General features: G+C 39.8%; 1 long non-coding RNA gene across 1 annotated transcript in view; it reads right to left on the bottom strand.

Annotated features, from left to right (window-relative positions):
• Positions 1-268: 268 nt before the first annotated feature.
• The window catches only part of LOC311615095, a 109,291-nt gene continuing 91,928 nt past the window's right edge, over positions 269-17,631 (bottom strand). The window contains exons 2-4 of the long non-coding RNA XR_014793736.1: positions 13,107-13,161; positions 11,446-11,537; positions 269-356 (exon numbers count right to left, since the gene is read on the bottom strand). This is a non-coding gene — a long non-coding RNA (uncharacterized lncRNA). The remainder of the gene's footprint in view (positions 357-11,445; positions 11,538-13,106; positions 13,162-17,631) is intronic.

The raw sequence follows: 17,631 nt of genomic DNA, 5'->3' as shown, positions 1-17,631 counted from the left end.
AATCAGAATGAAAACATATTTCATGATGTCCTTCTGTTTAAGTGATTAAAATAAACTGTGTCTGTATAAAAGCTTGTCAAATTTCAACGGAACTATGATTACAAGAAAAGCGTTGGGTGTTTTTGGAGGCTGCAAAATTCATGGAAAAATTATTCCAAGTTCAATGTACTCTGTAAGGGACTATATAATTCCAAGGGCAATTGTGGGAGTTAGATATGCACAAAAGTGAAGTAGCGAACCTGCTTCTGTAGCCGCCATCACCCTGTAGCCCAGCAGACCTTGGGTCCAGGCCAAAGAGACACTCATGAGGAAATAAATGGTCTTATCTGAGAACAGTTTGCACTATGTAACTGAACCTGTTGAAAGAGAAAACCAGGAATGGATTTATCCTTCTTATATCATTTTCATAAAAACCACCAGTTCCTGAAAGATTTCTATGTGCAAGTGTGTTCTTTAGATGCACATATGCACATAATCAAAGACACAAGCCTTTGTACTTCTATATTGATACTCCTGCTCCTAGTCTCTTGAATTTTTTTAAGTGCTAACTGACTGTAATTGGTACCAGATACTCATGAATATAAGTATTTTATATTTGTCAGTGTTTCCTTTGCACTTCAACCTAGGCTACTTGCTCGTACTCTGACGCCTCGCTGGCTGGCTGGTGGTCACATGAGCAGTAAATGTACAGATGACTATACCATAAAATGGCTTGGGAGCACTGAAACAGATGTGCCTGTGAGTATGAGTGATAGAACAGCCAGCAGGGAGCAAAGCTGCTCATAGGTGGGCTGACTCAGGCTGGAATAAAATCTGCTTTCCCTTTGAAACATGATGTGCTCCAGAAGTTTCTAGACCCCTCCCTGTCTCCTACCACTTCTTTTAAAATATTATTTTCTCTTATTTTTTCCACCTTAATTCTTACTCTCACCCAACATGTATTCACATAATTGTTCTCTACCTCTGTCTCTGTCAACTTCTCTCTCTCTCTCCATTCATCTTCCCCTCTTTCTCCCACTCACAAAACTATATACTGGGTTCTGTAGACACCTAATATGTTTCCCATAAATTTATCAACAAAACATTCCCTAAATCCCAAAATATTACCTAGCAGTAAATTTGGGGAAGACAGTCCCTGGATATAATTTTTTAAAATTTTTATTTTATTGTTTAAAGTATTACATATAGTGGTACATATATCTCCTTTTCTCCCCCATTGACCTTCCCTCAGCCTCCCCTAACCCCTGTCCCATGCCCTCATCCCACCCTACCCCAGTGTCTTGTGTCCAATGGTTGTGCTTATATGCATGCATACAAGTACTTTGGTTGATCTCTTTCCCGCTCTCCCCAAAACTCCCCAGCCTTCCTGCTGTAACTTGACAGTCTGTTCGATGCTTCACTTTGCACTTCAACCTAGGCTACTTGACACTCTATCTTTTTGTTAATCAGGTTATAATGTTCTTTATTTTCCATAAATGAGTGCGATCATGTGGCATTTTTCTTTCATTGCCTGGCTTATTTCACTTAGGATAATGCTTTCCAGTTCCATCCATGCTGCTGCAAATTGTAGGAATTCCTTATTTTTATAGAGGCATAGTATTCCATTGTGAAGATGTACCATAGTTTTGAAATTTACTCATCTGCTCATGGGCACTTAGACTGTTTCCAAATCTTAGCTATGGTGAATTGTGCTGCTATGAACATAGGGGTGCATATATCCTTTCTGATTGGTGTTTCTGGTTTCTTGGGATATATTCCTAGAAGTGGGATTACTGGGTCAAATGGGAGTTCCATTTTTAGTTTTTTGAGGGAACTGCATACTGTTTGCCATAGTATCTGCACCAGTCCGCATTCCCACCAGCAGTGCACCAAGGTTCCTTTTTCTCTGCATCATCACAAGCACTTTTCCTTTGTTGATTTGCTGATGATAGCCATTCTGAAAATTGTGAGATGGTACCGAATTGTTGTTTTGATTTGCAATCTCAGATAATTAGTGACTTTGAGCATGTTTTCATATTTCTCTTGGCCTTCCTTCTGTCTTCTTTCAAAAAGTTTCTATTTAGGTCAGTGGCCCATTTTTTTTTATTGGATCATTTATCTTCCTTTTATTAAGTTCTATGAGTTCCATGTAAATGTTGGAGATTAAAACTTTATCAGTGATAACATTGGAAAATATGTTCTCCCATACAATGGGCTTACTTATTATTTTGTTGATGTCTTTTTTGTTTGTTTGGGGTTTTTTTGTTTTTTTGTTTTGTTTTGTTTTTGCTATGAAGTAGAATTGTTCATAGTATTTTTGGCTATGAAAAATGAAAAAGCTTTTTATTTTGATGTAGTCCCATTTGTTTATTTTCTCTTTAGTTTCCATTGCCCTAGGAGTGGTATCAGTGAAGAAATTGCTTTGACATATGTCCGAAATTTCTCTACCTGTGGATTTCTCTAGTATTTTTATGGTTTCCCATCTTATGTTTAAGTCCTTTGTCTATTTTGAGTTTATTTTTGTGTATGTTGTAAGTTGGTGGTCTAGTTTCATTGTTTTGCATGTATCTGTCCAATTTCCCAATATCATTTATTGAAGAGACTGTCTTGACTCCATTGTATGTTCATGCCTCCTTTGTCAAGTATTAATTGAGCATAGTGATTTGGCTTGATATCTGGGTTCTCTATTCTATATTTCCATTGGTCTATATGCCTGTTTTTGTGCCAATACCACGCTGTTTTGAGAACACTAGCTTTGTAATACAGCTTGAAATCTGGTATGGAGATTTTTGTTCTTTCTCAGGATTGCTGTGGCTATTCTGGGTCTTTTTTTATTCCAGATGAATTTATGAAAAGTTTGTTCTAGGTGTGTGAAATATGCCATTAGTATTTTAATTGGGAGTGCATTGAATCTATAGATTGCTTTGGGTAGTATAGACATTTTAATAATGTTGATTCTACCACTCCATGAACATGGTATGTGTTTTCATCTGTCTTCCTCTATCTCTTTTTTCGGTGTCCTGTAGTTTTCTGCAAGTAGTTTACCTCCTGAGTTAAGTTTATTCCTAGGTATCTTAGTTTTCTTTGTGTGTGTGTGTGTGTGTGTGTGTGTGTGTGTGTGTGTTTTGTGTGTTTTTTTTGGGGGGGGGTTGATGGTAAATGGGATTGCTTTTTTAGTCTCTTTTTCTGTAAGTTCACTATTTGTTATAGAAATGCCATACATTTCTTGGCGTTAATTTTGTATCCTGCTACATTGCCGGATTCATTTATTAAGTCTAATAGCTTTTTTGATGGAGTCTTTAGTGCTATTTACAATATCATGTCATCTGTGAATAAGGAGAGTTTTACTTCTTTTCAAATTTGGATGCCTATTATTTCTTCTTCTTGTCTAATCGCAATGGCCAATACTTCCTGTATTATGTCAAACAGGAGTAGTGAGAGTGGGCATCCCTATCTTGTTCCTGATCTTAGGGGAAAGGGTTTTAGTTTTTGCCCATTGAGTATGATGTTGGCTATGGGTTCATCATAAATGGCTTTTATTATGTTGAGGTATGATCCTTCTATTCCCACCTTTCTGAGAATTTTTATCAAAATAGGGTGTTGGATTTTGTCAAATGCTTTACGTGCATCAATTGATATGACTATGTGGTTTTTATATCTCAATTTGTTTATGTGATGTATCACGTTTGATTTGTGGATATTGTACCATCCTTGTATCCCTGGGATATATCCTACTTAGTAATGGTGTATGATCTTTCTGATGTACTGCTGGATTCAATTTGCTAGAATTTTGTTGAGGATTTTGGCATCTATGTTCATGAGGAATATTGGCCTGTAATTCTCTTTCATTGTTTTGTCTTTATCTGGTTTTGGTATTAGAGTGATGATGGCTTCATAGAATGAGATTGGAAGTGCTCCTTCCTCTTGAATTTTCTGGAATAGTCTGAGGAGGATAGGTTTTAGTTCTTCTTTGAATGTTTGGTAGAACTCCCCTGTGAAGCCATCTGGCCCCGGGCTTTTGTTTGCTAGAAGCTTTCTGATGACTGTTTCAATTTCTTCCATAGTTATTGGCCTACTGAGATTTTTAGATTCTTCTGGGTTGAGTTTTGGAAGATTGCATTTTTCTAGGATTATGTCTATTTCCTCCAGGTTGTCCAATTTGTTTGAATACAGTTGTTCATAGTATTTTTTTTTTTAACAATCGTTTGTATTTTTGTGGGGTCTGTTGTTATTTCACCTCTTTCAATTCGGATTTGTTTATTTGGGTCCTCTTTCTTTGCTTCTTGGTGAGCCTGGATAAAGGTTCGTCAATCTTGTTTATAATTTCAAAGAACCAGCTCTTGGTTTTGTTGATCTTTTGTATTGTTTCTTTGGTCTCTATGTCTTTTATCCCTGTTCTGTTCTTTATTATTTCCTTCCTTCTGCTTACAATGGGCTTCTCTTATTGCTCTCTTTCTAACTCTAACTTTGAGTTGTAGGGTTAGGTAATATTACCATTGTTTCTTGTATTTTGCAGTAGGCTTGTAGAGCTATGAACTTCCCTCTCAAGACTGCTTTTGCTGTGTTCCATAGATTTTGGATTGTTATGTTTTCATTGTCATTTGTTGCCATGATGTTTTTTTTTATTTTTCCTTTGATCTCTCTGATAACCCAGTCATTGTTTAATAGTATGTTATTTAGTCTCCATGTGTTTGATTTTTATGGATTGTTTTTATTGTAGTTGATTTCCAATTTTATACCATTGTTATCTGAGAAGATGCTTGATATGATTTCTATTTCCTTGAATTTGAAGAGACTTTGTCTGTGTCCCAATATATGGTCTATTTTTGAAAATGATCCATGTGCATTTGAGAAGAATGTATATTCTTTGGCTTTGGGGTAAAATGTTTTGAAGATGTCAATTACATCTGGTCTAGTGAGTCATTTGGAATTGATGCTTCTTTGCTGGTTTTTTGTTTAGAGGATTTGTCCAGTGGTGATAGTGGGGTATTAACGTCCCCTACTATGATTATATTGTCAATCTCTCCCATGATATCCTCCAGGAGTTTTGTTGTTGTTGTTGTTGTTGTTGTTGTTGTTTTTATGTATTTGGGTGCTCCTGTATTGGGTGTGTATATGTTTACCAGAGTTATTTCTTCTTGATGGATTGCTTTCTTTAGTATTATGATGTGGCATTCCTAATCTCTTGTTATGTCTTCACTTTGAGATCTAATTTTTTAGATATGTGTTGCTACCCCAGCTTTTTGTTTTTGTTTTTTTCATTTCCATTCACCTGAAAAACCTTTTTTTTCCCCTTCACCCTCAGTCTGTGTGCACCTTACTTTCTGAGGTTGGTTTCTTGTATGGGTCCTGTTTTGTTATCCAATCCGTTACTCTATATCTTTTGATTGGGACATTTAATCCATTTACATTTAAATATATTATTGATAGGTATTTGTTTGTCACCATTTTTATTCTTTACCTCTGTGTTCCTTCTTTGCTTCCTATTTCTCTCTCTCTCTCTCTCTCTCTCTCTCTCTCTCTCTCTCTCTCTCTCTCTCTCTCTCTCTCTCTCTTTACAGCAAACCCTTTAGCATTTCTTGCAGTGCTAGTTTGGTGGTAATAAGTTTCCTTGGTTTTTTTTTTTTTTTGTGTGTGTATGTGTGTCTGTAAATGTCCTGATTCCACCTTCAATTTTGAATGATAGCCTTGCTGGGTATAGTATTCTTTGATTCATTCCCTTGCTTTGCATCACTTTGTATATTTCATTCCATTCCCTTCTGGCCTGGTATTTTTCTGTTGAGAAATCAGTTGATATTCTAATAGGAGATCCCTTGTAGGTAACTTTTTGTCTCTCCCAGGAAGCCTTTAATATTCTTACTTTGTCATTGGTGTTTTCCAATTTAATTATGATGTGTCTTAGTGTTGGTCTTTTGTGGTTGAACTTGTTTGGGACTCTGTGTACCTCTTGGAGTTGCATAGTTTTTTTTCTTGCCAATATCAGGGAAGTTTTCTGTCATTATTTCTTCAAACGGGTTTTTTATTTCTTGCTTCTCTTCCTCTCCTTCTGGTACCCTTATTATGGGAATTGTGTGTGTGTGTGTGTGTGTGTGTGTGTGTGTGTGTGTGTGTGTATTGTCCCAAAGCTCCCTTAGTCTCTCCTCTTGCTTTTTAAGTCTTCTTTCCAGTTGCTGCTGTGTTTGTGTGTTTCCTACCTTGTCTTCTAATTCGCAGTCCTCAACCTCTTCTAGTCTACTGTTTAAGCCTTCCATTCTGTTCTTTATTGCAGCTATGTAGTTCTTCATCTTCTCTTGGTTTCTTTTCATGTTGGTGATGTTCTCATTTAGCTCCTTATAGTTCTTATTGAGTTGTGTGTGTTTGTCATCTAGCCATTTAAACATCCTTATAACCATTACTCTGATTTTTTCCTCTGATATGCTGGTAGCCCAATTTCATTTAACTCCCTTTCTGGTGATTCCTCTTTTTCTTTCAATTGGGGATTGCTTTTTTATCTTCCCATGTTTTGCTATAACATTTTAATTGTAGGTCCGATTGGTTTGATACTCGGGATCTTTTGGGGATGGTGTTACTGGTGTGATCTCTCAGGTCTAATGGACTTGGTAATCTAGTGTAGCTACATACTTGAGCTATTTGGGTTCCCTTGATGTAGGCTGTGAATTGGAAAGGTACAACTCTGGTGTCTAGAAGTCAGTAGCCATGGAGGAGAGTGTCCCAATTTTTGCTGTCTTGCACCCTTGATTAAAATTGCACATGTCCAGTGGAGACTCACAGTGACACCCAGGAACCATCTGTTGTAGTGATGGGTCTCAGGAGGTCTGCGTTCTGGAAAGGCGTGACTGTGGTGTCCAGAGTTCTGTAGTTGTGGGGAGGACAGACTCAGCTTTTGCTACTGCACCTGTGGTGGATATGCGCATGCTCCCAGTGGAGGCTCACAGGGGTACCCACAGTGTGTTGTCCAGTGAGGGGTGCTGAAGTACTCTGAAAGACCCTGGCATTGAAACCGTGTAATTGATGTGTCTGTGTGCATGTATCCAGGATGAGTGAATTCAGAATTTCTACTGCCAGAAGGAGTGCATCCCTGTTTGTCCAAGATCACACCCAGCGAGGACTCACAGCAGCTCCCACAAGCGCCCTGTGAATAGATGGGTTCAGGGTGCTTGCCAGTTGGAAATGGATACACAGACTGGTGGTGCTTTTGGTGCAGAGCTCTGATGCACATTGAGCAGCCCTGGTACTGAAGTTAAGCAGCTGGGGTGTATGTGGGCAATTAATCAGGCAGAGGAAATTCAGAATTTCTACTGCGGGGCAGCACACCCTTGTCTGTACAGAATCACACCCAGCAGGGGCTCCCTGTGGTGCCCAGGTGCTGCCTATGGAGTAGTGTGCCTTGGATGCCTGAGTGCAGCTGGAAACTCTTGAAAGTGGTATCCTGAGTTCTGCCACTGGGGAGGGGGAAGATGCACTTACTGCTGTGGGAGCGGTGCACCTTTGGAAGTGGAGGTCCCAGGGTCTGCAGGTCTGCAGCTGGGGTAGCAGGATTTTGGCTGGAGTGGCTACTGGGTTGCAGGCAGTGTCCAAGGCCTGTCTGGGTGGTGCTGATGAGTTCCTAGAAAAGGCTGCTGTCCCCTTCAAGATGGTGTGGGCTCCATGCCCGAGTCCTGCAGTTGGGGACTCCCACAGTGGTAATAGTCTCTTCTTGTCCAAGAGAGCCTGGTCTGCCCACCCCTGATGTTCCTATGGGGATTTAACTGTCCCTTACTCACACACACACACACACACACACACACACACACCACACTCTCCTTTCATAAACTCACTCACTCACTTCCTCTCCCTCACCTCTGTCCTGCCAGCCACCATCTTTTCTTCTCCCTGGATATAATTTATATAACGTTCCACCATGCTATATGCCACAGTGTGCAATTGATTGAGACTTGTGTCCCATAGGCCTCCCTAATACTCTTACAGGAGCCTTAGTACCCTGGTATTTTATCATTATCCTCATCATCATAATCATTATTCTTTATCATGTATGCAATGGTCTTGAGCTGGAAAAATTAAAAGAGGAATAATACAATAGCATTGCACCACAGTATTTTGAATATGTACTTTACTATTTAGCAACACTTACCAGATTTTTATTAAATTCCACTGAATAATTCTTTGAAATATTTTCTTATTGATGTTTAGAAATAGGGGAAGGGAGAGGGAGAAAGAGAAATACCAAGGTGAAAATGTTGACACCTGTACATCTTCTATTGGGGATTGAGTCCACAACTCAGGCATGTGCTCTAACTGGGAATTAAACTAGCAACCTTTTTGTGCACAGGAGCATGCCCAACTAACTGAACCACATTGGCCTGGCCCACAGAATAATTTTTAAGAGGAGTTAAATAGAATGGTGTTTGGTAATCAACTGTCTCTTTGCCTGTGGTGCTGCCACAGAAAACATTTAAAGCCCTATGTCTCACAGGGATTTGTATTTTAGTCTGGAAAAGGGACTTAGCAGACCACCACAGCAGTGTCATCTATGGATCTTCAGAGCACCTTTGTTTTGTAGATCACAGAGCACAGGGATGAAAACTATTGAAATGTCTGAATAAAGGCGCAAGCCATCCTTTATTGATTGCAGCTCAGCAATGACTCAGAATTGTGATTAACAATAATATCAAAATGACAATGTGGTACCCTATCACACCTGTCAGAATGACTATCATTAACAAATGACAAGTGCTGGTGAGGATGTGGAGAAAAAGGAACCCTCATGTACTGCTGGTGCGAATGCAGACTGGTGCAGCCACTGTGGAGAACAATATGGAGTTTCCTCAAAAAATTAAAAATGGAACTCCCGTTTGACCCAGTAATCCCACTTCTAGGAATATATCCCAAGAAACTAGAAACACCATTCAGAAAGGATATATACACCCTTATGTTCATAACAGCACAATTCAACAAAACTAAGATTTGGAAACAGCCTAAGTGTCCATCAGTAGATGGCTGAATTATAAAACTGTGGCACATCTTCACAATGGAATACTACACTGCTATAAAAAGGAAGGAATTCTTACCATTTGCAACAGCATGGATGGACCTGGGGAGCATTATGCTAAGCGAAATAAGCCAGTCAGAGAAAGATAAATATCACATGATCTCACTTGTTTGTGAAATATAATGAACAACAACAACAAAAAAAAAAGAGCCAGAGGCATCAAAAAGACCATCCAACCTAAGAGGGAAGTCAGGGGATGGGGTTTGAGGAAGGCTAAGAGATCAACCAAAGGACTATATGCATGCATTTTAGCATAACCAATGGATTCAGACAGTAGGGGGATGAGGGCATGTATTGGGGGAGTGGGAGCAGCCTGGAAGAGGTCAATAGGAGGAGGGGGAAGGAGACTTATGTAATACATTAAACAATAAAGAATTTAAATAAATAAAAAAACACAAAAAACAACATCATTGCTGTTTACTAGATGCTAACAATATTATAAATAATGTACATGCATTCTCTGATTTAATTCTTGCAACAATCCTATGAAATATACAGTAATTTAAAAATATATATATCATCGATTTTTTACAGAGAGGAAGGGAGAAAGATAGTTAGAAACATTGATGAGAGAGAAACATCAATCAGCTGCCTCCTTCACGCCCCCCAATGGGGATGTGCCTGCAACCACGGTACATGCTCTTGACTGGAATCGAACCCAGGACCTTTCAATCTGCAGGCTGACGCTCTATCCACTGAAATAAACCGGTTTTGGCTATATATAGTAATTTTATTGCCTAAGTTTACACAGCTAATAATTGGCAGAGGGAGGATTCAAACTCCTGCATTTTTGCTGCAGAGTGAAAAAAGACCGTATCAACTGGGTCTTGAATAAGACCCGAGATTCAAGTACATTTATCTTATTAACCTAGAGCTTCCCCCATGCCATGTTTGCAAAGTTCCCTTTTCTGGCTTTGGTCATGTGTTCAAGAGCCATTAGCAAGATATCCTTATCTTCAAAACTTCCTTTGATGTTCATTTAACTCCATCTTCATGAGGAAAAGAGATTTTGGGACAGCAAGTGTCCTTTGCCGCCCAAAGACAGCATCTATTCTGCTTTAATCTCTCATCTCATGGTTCTTTTAAGAATAGCCCATTTAGTTTTCTTCTATTTTTGTGTGAACTTTTAATTTAAAAGAGTATCTATAGATATTTAAATAAAATCTCTAAACAGCTCAGGGCTTATGGATCCACTTTCATTTGATGTATGACCCAAAGACCACTTGCATCAGGAGCATTTGGGGACCTTGTTAAAAATGTAGATTCCAGCTTGGCGGGTGTGGCTTAATGGTTGAGCTTCGAGCTATGAACCAAGAGGTCACAGTTCAATTCCTGGACAGGACGCATGCTTGGTTTGCAAGCTCAATCCCCAGTAGGGGGCATGTAAGAGGCAGCCAATCAATGATCATCTCTCATTACTAATGTTTCTATCTTTCTCCCTTCCCCCTTCTTCTCTGAAATCAATAAAAATATTTTAATGCAAATTCCAGACAACTATCCTAGACCTAGTCTATTTCTGAAGATAGAGTTTATAAATCTACATTGTAAAAGGCTTCCCAGGTAATTCTGATGCACCTGAAAATTTGAGAACTGGCACTCCAAATCAAGTGTATTTGGTGTATACAAGGAATAATGGCATCAGGAACTAATGACCTAGTGCTGTGGTCGGCAAATTGTAGCTCGCAAGCCACATGCGGCTCTTTGGCCTCTTGAGTGTGGCTCTTCCACAAAATACCATGGGCTGGGCGAGTCTATTTTGAAGAAGTGGCATTAGAAGAAGTTTAAGTTTAAAAAATTGGGTTCTCAAAAGAAATTTCAATTGTTGTACTGTTGATATTTGGCTCTGTTGACTAATGAGTTTGCCAACCACTGACTTAGTGGACCTGGCTCTACAACTAATTTCCTCTGTGACTTCAGGCAAATCAATTAATATTTCTGAACCTCAGTCTTCTCATCTCTAAAAATGGACAAATTTCATTTTTATCCTCTCAAAGTTATATAGATCAAATATAAATGGGTGTGAAAGTTCTTTAGACTTTTATAAAAATAGCACACATTATTATTATGGGTGGGGTCAGGGAGAACAGACTAGAGGAATGCTGTTGGCAAGGACTGAAGGGAAAAGAATCTAGTTTCTTTCCTTTTCCCATAAGAATCCAGACAATGGATTGTAGTATTGTGGAATTTTTCAAGGTCCTTTCCAAGTCACAATCTCCCCCTTCCTCACGCATTCATAGTTTACTGTTAACAGTGAAAGAAGGCCCCTCTCTTCCAAAATATTCTTCAGTTGAAAATCTATCTAACAGGTTGTGGTCAGCTCCAGGTTCTGATTGGTGACCAACCGGGCACTGTCAGATTATAAGACACATCACCTTTCCCCTTATTTATTAGGGCAAATATAATTGAACAATACTTACCTGCATATTAGTGGAGATGAAAAAATAAAACATACTTTTGTTCTTATTCATAATTGGCCTCAGAAGTGGTACATGTAGTCACAGGTAGTCAACTTAAAAGAAACAGAAAATATTGTTCATTCTTCATGCTTAATGAGTCCAAACATTTATTTCTGATATAAATGGGGGATCGCTTTATTTTCAAGATGCATTACCCTACTTAGTTCCTCTTCCTTACCCTCCACTCTCCGAAGTCTTACTCAAAGGATTTCAACACATCTAAGATTCAAATTGGGTCTAGGATTGTGTCCAAACATCTGGCTTTCAACTTCTAAATGCCTAGGTCATTTCTGCCTGTCAGAAAAGAATGTCTATCCATTCTTGTCAATTCCCTGAGCTCCATCTCAGTGACTTTCTCCTCTGCTATTTTGCCTTTCTGACCAGGAAATGGATTTTATTAGCTTTAGCTTGCAGAGAGAGGCTGTACCTGAGTTGACCCCAAAAGTCGTTCAAATATTCCATCCAAAGGCAGGTAAATGCTGTATGGGAAGTCACAAAAAGAAGCGGGGGGGGGGGGGGGAGAGAAGAGATGAAATCAGGCTTTGATGAGCAGTTCAGCCCGGCCAGTCTCTTGGAAGGGAGCCAGCACTGGTAAAGCAGCAGCAGCTCTGGGTTTCAGTCAGTCTGGAATGCACTTCAGTACAGCCCAGCCTCCATCTCGTTAAAGGCCTAGCGTTTGATGATTCAGCTGCTTGCCGGCTGCCAGGAGAAATTTGGCCAACTGTTTGAAAAACACTGTCTGCCCCAGACCACACTTGTTTTTATTCTCTGCCTGTTGTCAGGGGCCCCTTCTGAAATGGAACACCTCAGGAAATCAGACCCAAACTCTGAGGAGTATAGGCTATCTCTTGTGCCCCCTTTTCAAAGGCAATTATACCAAAATAGGAATTGTTAGCAGCAAAGCAGTTGGCTTAGGGATGTTGAAAGCAGACAATGCGTTATCAGGAAATGATCTCTCATTAGATCTACTTTAGATCAAATGAAAAACATAGTGTACTAGCAGACTCATCAGACATTAAAGGCACAGCTGAGATCTGCCATTGCTGAACTTCCCATATATTAGTTTGTTCAAAGATGCAGGTTAAAGGGTAATAGCGATACGCATTTGAGGAAGGGATTGAGCAAGATCCTTGACTGTAGGCTGGACTCTTGAACCTTACTGTTTGCTTCTGAAAGATCCCTTATAGCTGCAGGCCCAATTTTCCAACAAAGAAAGCAGATCCTCAAAGTGGACTGGGTTGCCTCATGCAGACATAAACATATTACCTTCAACATTGCTTATCAGTTAAGAGCATGGCCTTTGGAGTCAGACTGCCTGAATGAGCAGCACAGCTACACCGCTGATTAGTTTTATATACGTAGGACAGTTAGTCTCCGTGTCTCACTTTTCTTACCAGTAAAATCACTGTACCTTATTTATAGGGTTGTGAAATATAGAGGAAAATGAGTTAATTCATGGAGAATGTCTAGAATAGAGCCTACTATAGGATACACTCTCAATAATAGTGTTAATTATTAATGTTATTCTAGCCAACAACTCTTCTGTGTTGTGTGGCAGTGACTGAGAACACAACTATTTCAGTAACACAGTCTTGGGTTTGAATCTTACTTCCACCACTTACTTGCTCGTTGGACTTAGGTGAGTTATCTAACCTCCATTATCCTCCATTTCTCCATCTGTAAAATGGAGAAATAAAACATAGTAGAACTGGAAAGTGGAACTTTTCTCTCCTTCTCTTACATGGTTCAATGATCTCAATGGTTACTTGGACCAGTCAGCTGAAAAGGAAACCAGCTGGCAGCAAAACCAGAATACATTGGCAATTACCAAACTAACTCCTTTATTTTATGAAAATGTGGGTTATCAGACTGGTCCACTCACTATCTCTCAATCTATCCTTCATTACTCTTGAATGGTGAAAACCTGAGTGGCAACTATAATAAGGGAGAGAAACAAATCCCTGACCTCCAAAACCTTACCTGTGGCTTGGCATAGACAGTGATTTGCAGCAAAGATAGTGTGAATTTGCTGAGAAACGAAGCCAGTCCAAACAGTTGCAATGATTATTTACTTCTTTCATGTTCCAGCATGTTCCTCAGCTGGGAAACATCATGCTTTAGAACAGGGGTGGGGAATGTCTGGCCCTTGGGCTGTATAAGGCCCATGAAATCATTTGGTCTGACCCTGCCAAGGCATTCAGGGTGAGTTAATTAAATGTTTGACCAAATATAGCAGGCTAATTTTAAAAATATATTTTTTATTGATTTCAGAGAAGAGGAGAGAGGGAGAAAGAGATAGAAACATCAATAATGAGAGAGAATCATTGATCAGCTGCCTCCTGCATGCCCCCAACAGGGGATCAAGCCTGCAACCCGGGCATGTGCCCTGACGAGTAATTGAATCATGACCTCCTGGCTCATAGGTCCATGCTCAACCACTGAGGCACGCTGGCCAGGCAGCAAGTTAATTTTTAAGTTGATAATTTTGTATGACCCATGAATGATGTTATAAATATCCAAATGGCACTTGGGAAAAAAAAAAAAAGGCTCCCCACCCTTGCTTTAGAAGAAGAGAACAGGATGCCTTCTCCTTTTCCCTTCACTTGCTATGTGAACATGCAGGGGGGGAAAAACATTTTTTTTCTCCTGCTCTTCAAGCAATAATACAGAGTTTGATAGTTCAGCTCTATCTTGGGGCATGAAAAGAAACTAGATAAAAAATTGACAGATCTTTCCAAAGAATGATTTAATGTATCACTGGAGAACTTGGCTCCACAGAGTTATAACCTGACTTTTGGTTCAAATCTACAGAAATGCACATGTAAGTCCTGGAGAGGAACATTCTTACATGTGATTGTAATTCTGCAAAGTCCAAACTATTTCTCTCCGTTCTCTTTCTTAATTTTAGTGTGGTTTCAAAGCAGCTTTAAGAGCATTTCTAATGTCTGGTTAATTTTGCTTTCCCCAGGCCCTTCTCAACTTTCTTGTCCTGCCCCCTTCATCTTTAACATTTTCACCAAGTCTGAGAAGATGGAGACACAGTTAACCCCTTTTAGAAGCCCCACCTTGCTTCCTACAGAAACAGTCATTAGCATTCATTGCCTTTAAATTTTCAAGAAGGAAACAAAAATATGTGCAGGATCCATTTCCTATCTATATATATAAAAGTTTAAGTGACCATTGCAAACGACAGACAACTGAACAGGCTGTGTGGGGTGACTAGGATAGCAGGGGTGTTAGCGAGGGACGAGCAAATGACTGAGCAACAGGCTGCCTGGGGCGACCAGGCCAGCAGAAGGATTAGTAAGGGGCAACCAAACTACTGAGCAGCAGGTTGCATGGGGTGACTAGCCCAGCAGGAGGATTAGTGAGGGGTAAGCAAACTACTGAGCAGCAGGCTGCGAGGGGTGACCAGGCTGGCCAGGGGTGGGGGGACAGTTAAGGGCCACCAGGCCAGCAGGGGTGGGGCATTTGGGGGTGACCAGGCTGGTGGAGGGGGCAGTTAAGAGTGACTAGGCCAGCAAGGGCAATCAGGCAGGCAGGCAGGCAGGTGAGCAGTTAGAAACCAGTGGTCCCGGATTGTGAGAGGGATGTTCCAAACTGGAGATGGTGCAGGCTGGACTTCGTGAAATTCGTGCACTGGGCCTCTAGTTACTACATAAGAACAGTGAAATACTATAAAGTGGGTTCTTAGGATTTTAACAGTTAAACTAGTGAACAATACTTTAATAGTCACTATGAATTAATGGGCTTTAATTCTTTTTTTTAAAAAGTATATTTGCATTGATTTCAAAGAGGAAGGGAGATGGAGAGAAAATTGAAACATCAATGATGAGAGAGAATTATTGATCAGCCACACTGGGGATCCAGCCTGCAACCCAGGCATGTGCCCTGACTGGGAATAAAACCGTGACTTCCTGGTTCACAGGTAGATGCTCAACTGCTGAGCTTTAATTCTTTTTTTATTTAATTATTTATTGTTTAAGGCATTACAAATAGTAGTACATATGTCTCCTTTTTTACCTCCATTGACCACCCTCCGCCTCCCCTACCTCTTGGGGCTTTAATTCATAATAGTTATTTGTAGGTCACAACAGAATACCGAATAGATTGTTCTGGTAGAGAGATTTCTATGAGTCAATTTCTGAAACAAATCTGAGGTGCAAAGTAAAGCTTGCTGGGCTGTGGTGGAAAAAGCAAAAGCAGGCCTGTTGGCACTAGTTTAAAGAAGAGCAAGGCTTATCTTGTCAGAGACTTTAAAGACAGTTACATTTACCCCAGTGGGGTGGAAGAAGAGGACATTGGTTCTTAGAAATAAATGGCCTACCCTTTCATATCTGTGGGTCTAAAACCTTGAGTCAAGTTCCTTAAGGATTATTGAGCCCCGAATAACTGGCTTATACCATTCCAAATCCGAACTGCACCAGAATCCACTGCCTGTTCTCTGCATAGGGTTGGAAAATTCAAAGAAACAGCTTACTGTATAGATTATATATCACAGTATAATGTAATGATGTAAAATCAGAATGAAGATACTAAGGTAGTTCTAAGAGGTCTTGTTATCTCCTAATCGAACAACCTCTACCACCTAAATATTTCTTGCCAGAGCTGTGTCCTTTTATTTAAAGTCAGAACATCCTCTCCCTGTAAAGGGCTGAAAATACTTCATGTAAACAGACATATTAGTAATTGAGCAAAGAGTGGTTCCTTTTTGAACTTATATTTGAACTTGAGAAATAGGCAGGGATGAAAGGACTAGTATGGACTTCTAAGAGAGCAACAACTTTGTAAGAGGAGCTGAATGTGTCTAGCTCACCCAGTGCTGGGTATGCAACAGGTTTTTCATTGACTTTGTTTTTTTTTTGGTTTTTTTTTTTTTTTTACATATTTTATTGATTTTTTTTTGCCCCCCTCCCTCTCTCCCACACATCCCCTCCCTCCCCAGAGTTTTATGTCCATTGGTTGTACTTATATGCATGTATACAAGTGCTTCGGTTGATCTATTATCTCCCCCAGACCCTCCTCCCCTCCCCGCTGTAATTTGACAATCTGCTTTTTGCTTTACTGTCTCTATATCTATCTTTTGGTTCATCAGTTTATAATGATCTTTATTATCCACAAATGAGTGGGGTCATGTGGTGTTTCTCTTTCATTGATTGGCTTATTTCACTCAGCATGATGTTCTCCAATTCCATCCAGGTTGCTGCAAATGATGAGAATCCCTTCTTTTTTATGGCAGCATAGTATTCCATGTACCATGGTTTTTTGGATCCAATCATCTGCTGACGGGCACCTAGGCTGTTTCCAAATTCTGGCTATTGTAGATTGTGCTGCTATGAACATAGGGCTGCATATATCCTTTCTGATTGGTGTTTCTAGTTTCTTGGGATATATTCCTAGGAGTGGGATTACTGGGTCAAATGGGAGTTCCATTTTCAGTTTTTTGAGGAAACTCCACACTGTTCTCCACAGTGGTTGCACCAGTCTGCATTCCCACCAGCAGTGCACGAGGGTTCCTTTTTCTCCGCAACCTCGCCAACACTTGTCATTTGTCGATTTGTTGATGTTGGCCATTCTGACAGGTGTGAGATGGTACCGCATTGTTGTTTTGATTTGCATCTCTCGGATAATTAGTGACTTTGAGCATGTTTTCATGTGCCTTTTGGCCTTCCTTCTGTCTTCTTTTGAAAGTATTCTATTTAGGTCCATTGCCCATTTCTTAATTGGATCATTCATCTTCCTTTTATTTAGTTGTATCAGCTGTCTGTAGATGTTGGAGATTAAACCTTTATCAGTGGTTTTATTTGCAAATATGTTCTCCCACACAGTGGGCTTTCTTGTTGTTTTGTTGATGGTTTCTTTTGCTGTAAAAAAGCTTTTTATTTTTATGTAGTCCCATTTGTTTATTTTCTCTTTAGCTTCCATTGCCCTAGGGGCAGTATCAGTGAAGAAGTTCTTTTGGCATACGTCTGAGATTTTGCTGCCTGTGAATGCTTCTAGTATTTTTATGGTTTCCCGTCTGATGTTTAAGTCCTGTATCCATTTTGAGTTTATTTTTGTGTATGGTGTAAGTTGGTGATCTAGTTTCATGCTTTTGCATGTGTCTGCCCAATTTTCCCAACACCATTTATTGAAGAAACTGTCTTG

This window comes from Pipistrellus hanaki, assembly GCF_964339955.1.
Source record: "Pipistrellus hanaki genome assembly, chromosome: X".
Lineage (NCBI taxonomy): Eukaryota > Metazoa > Chordata > Mammalia > Chiroptera > Vespertilionidae > Pipistrellus > Pipistrellus hanaki.
This window is presented reverse-complemented; position numbering and strand designations above follow the sequence as displayed.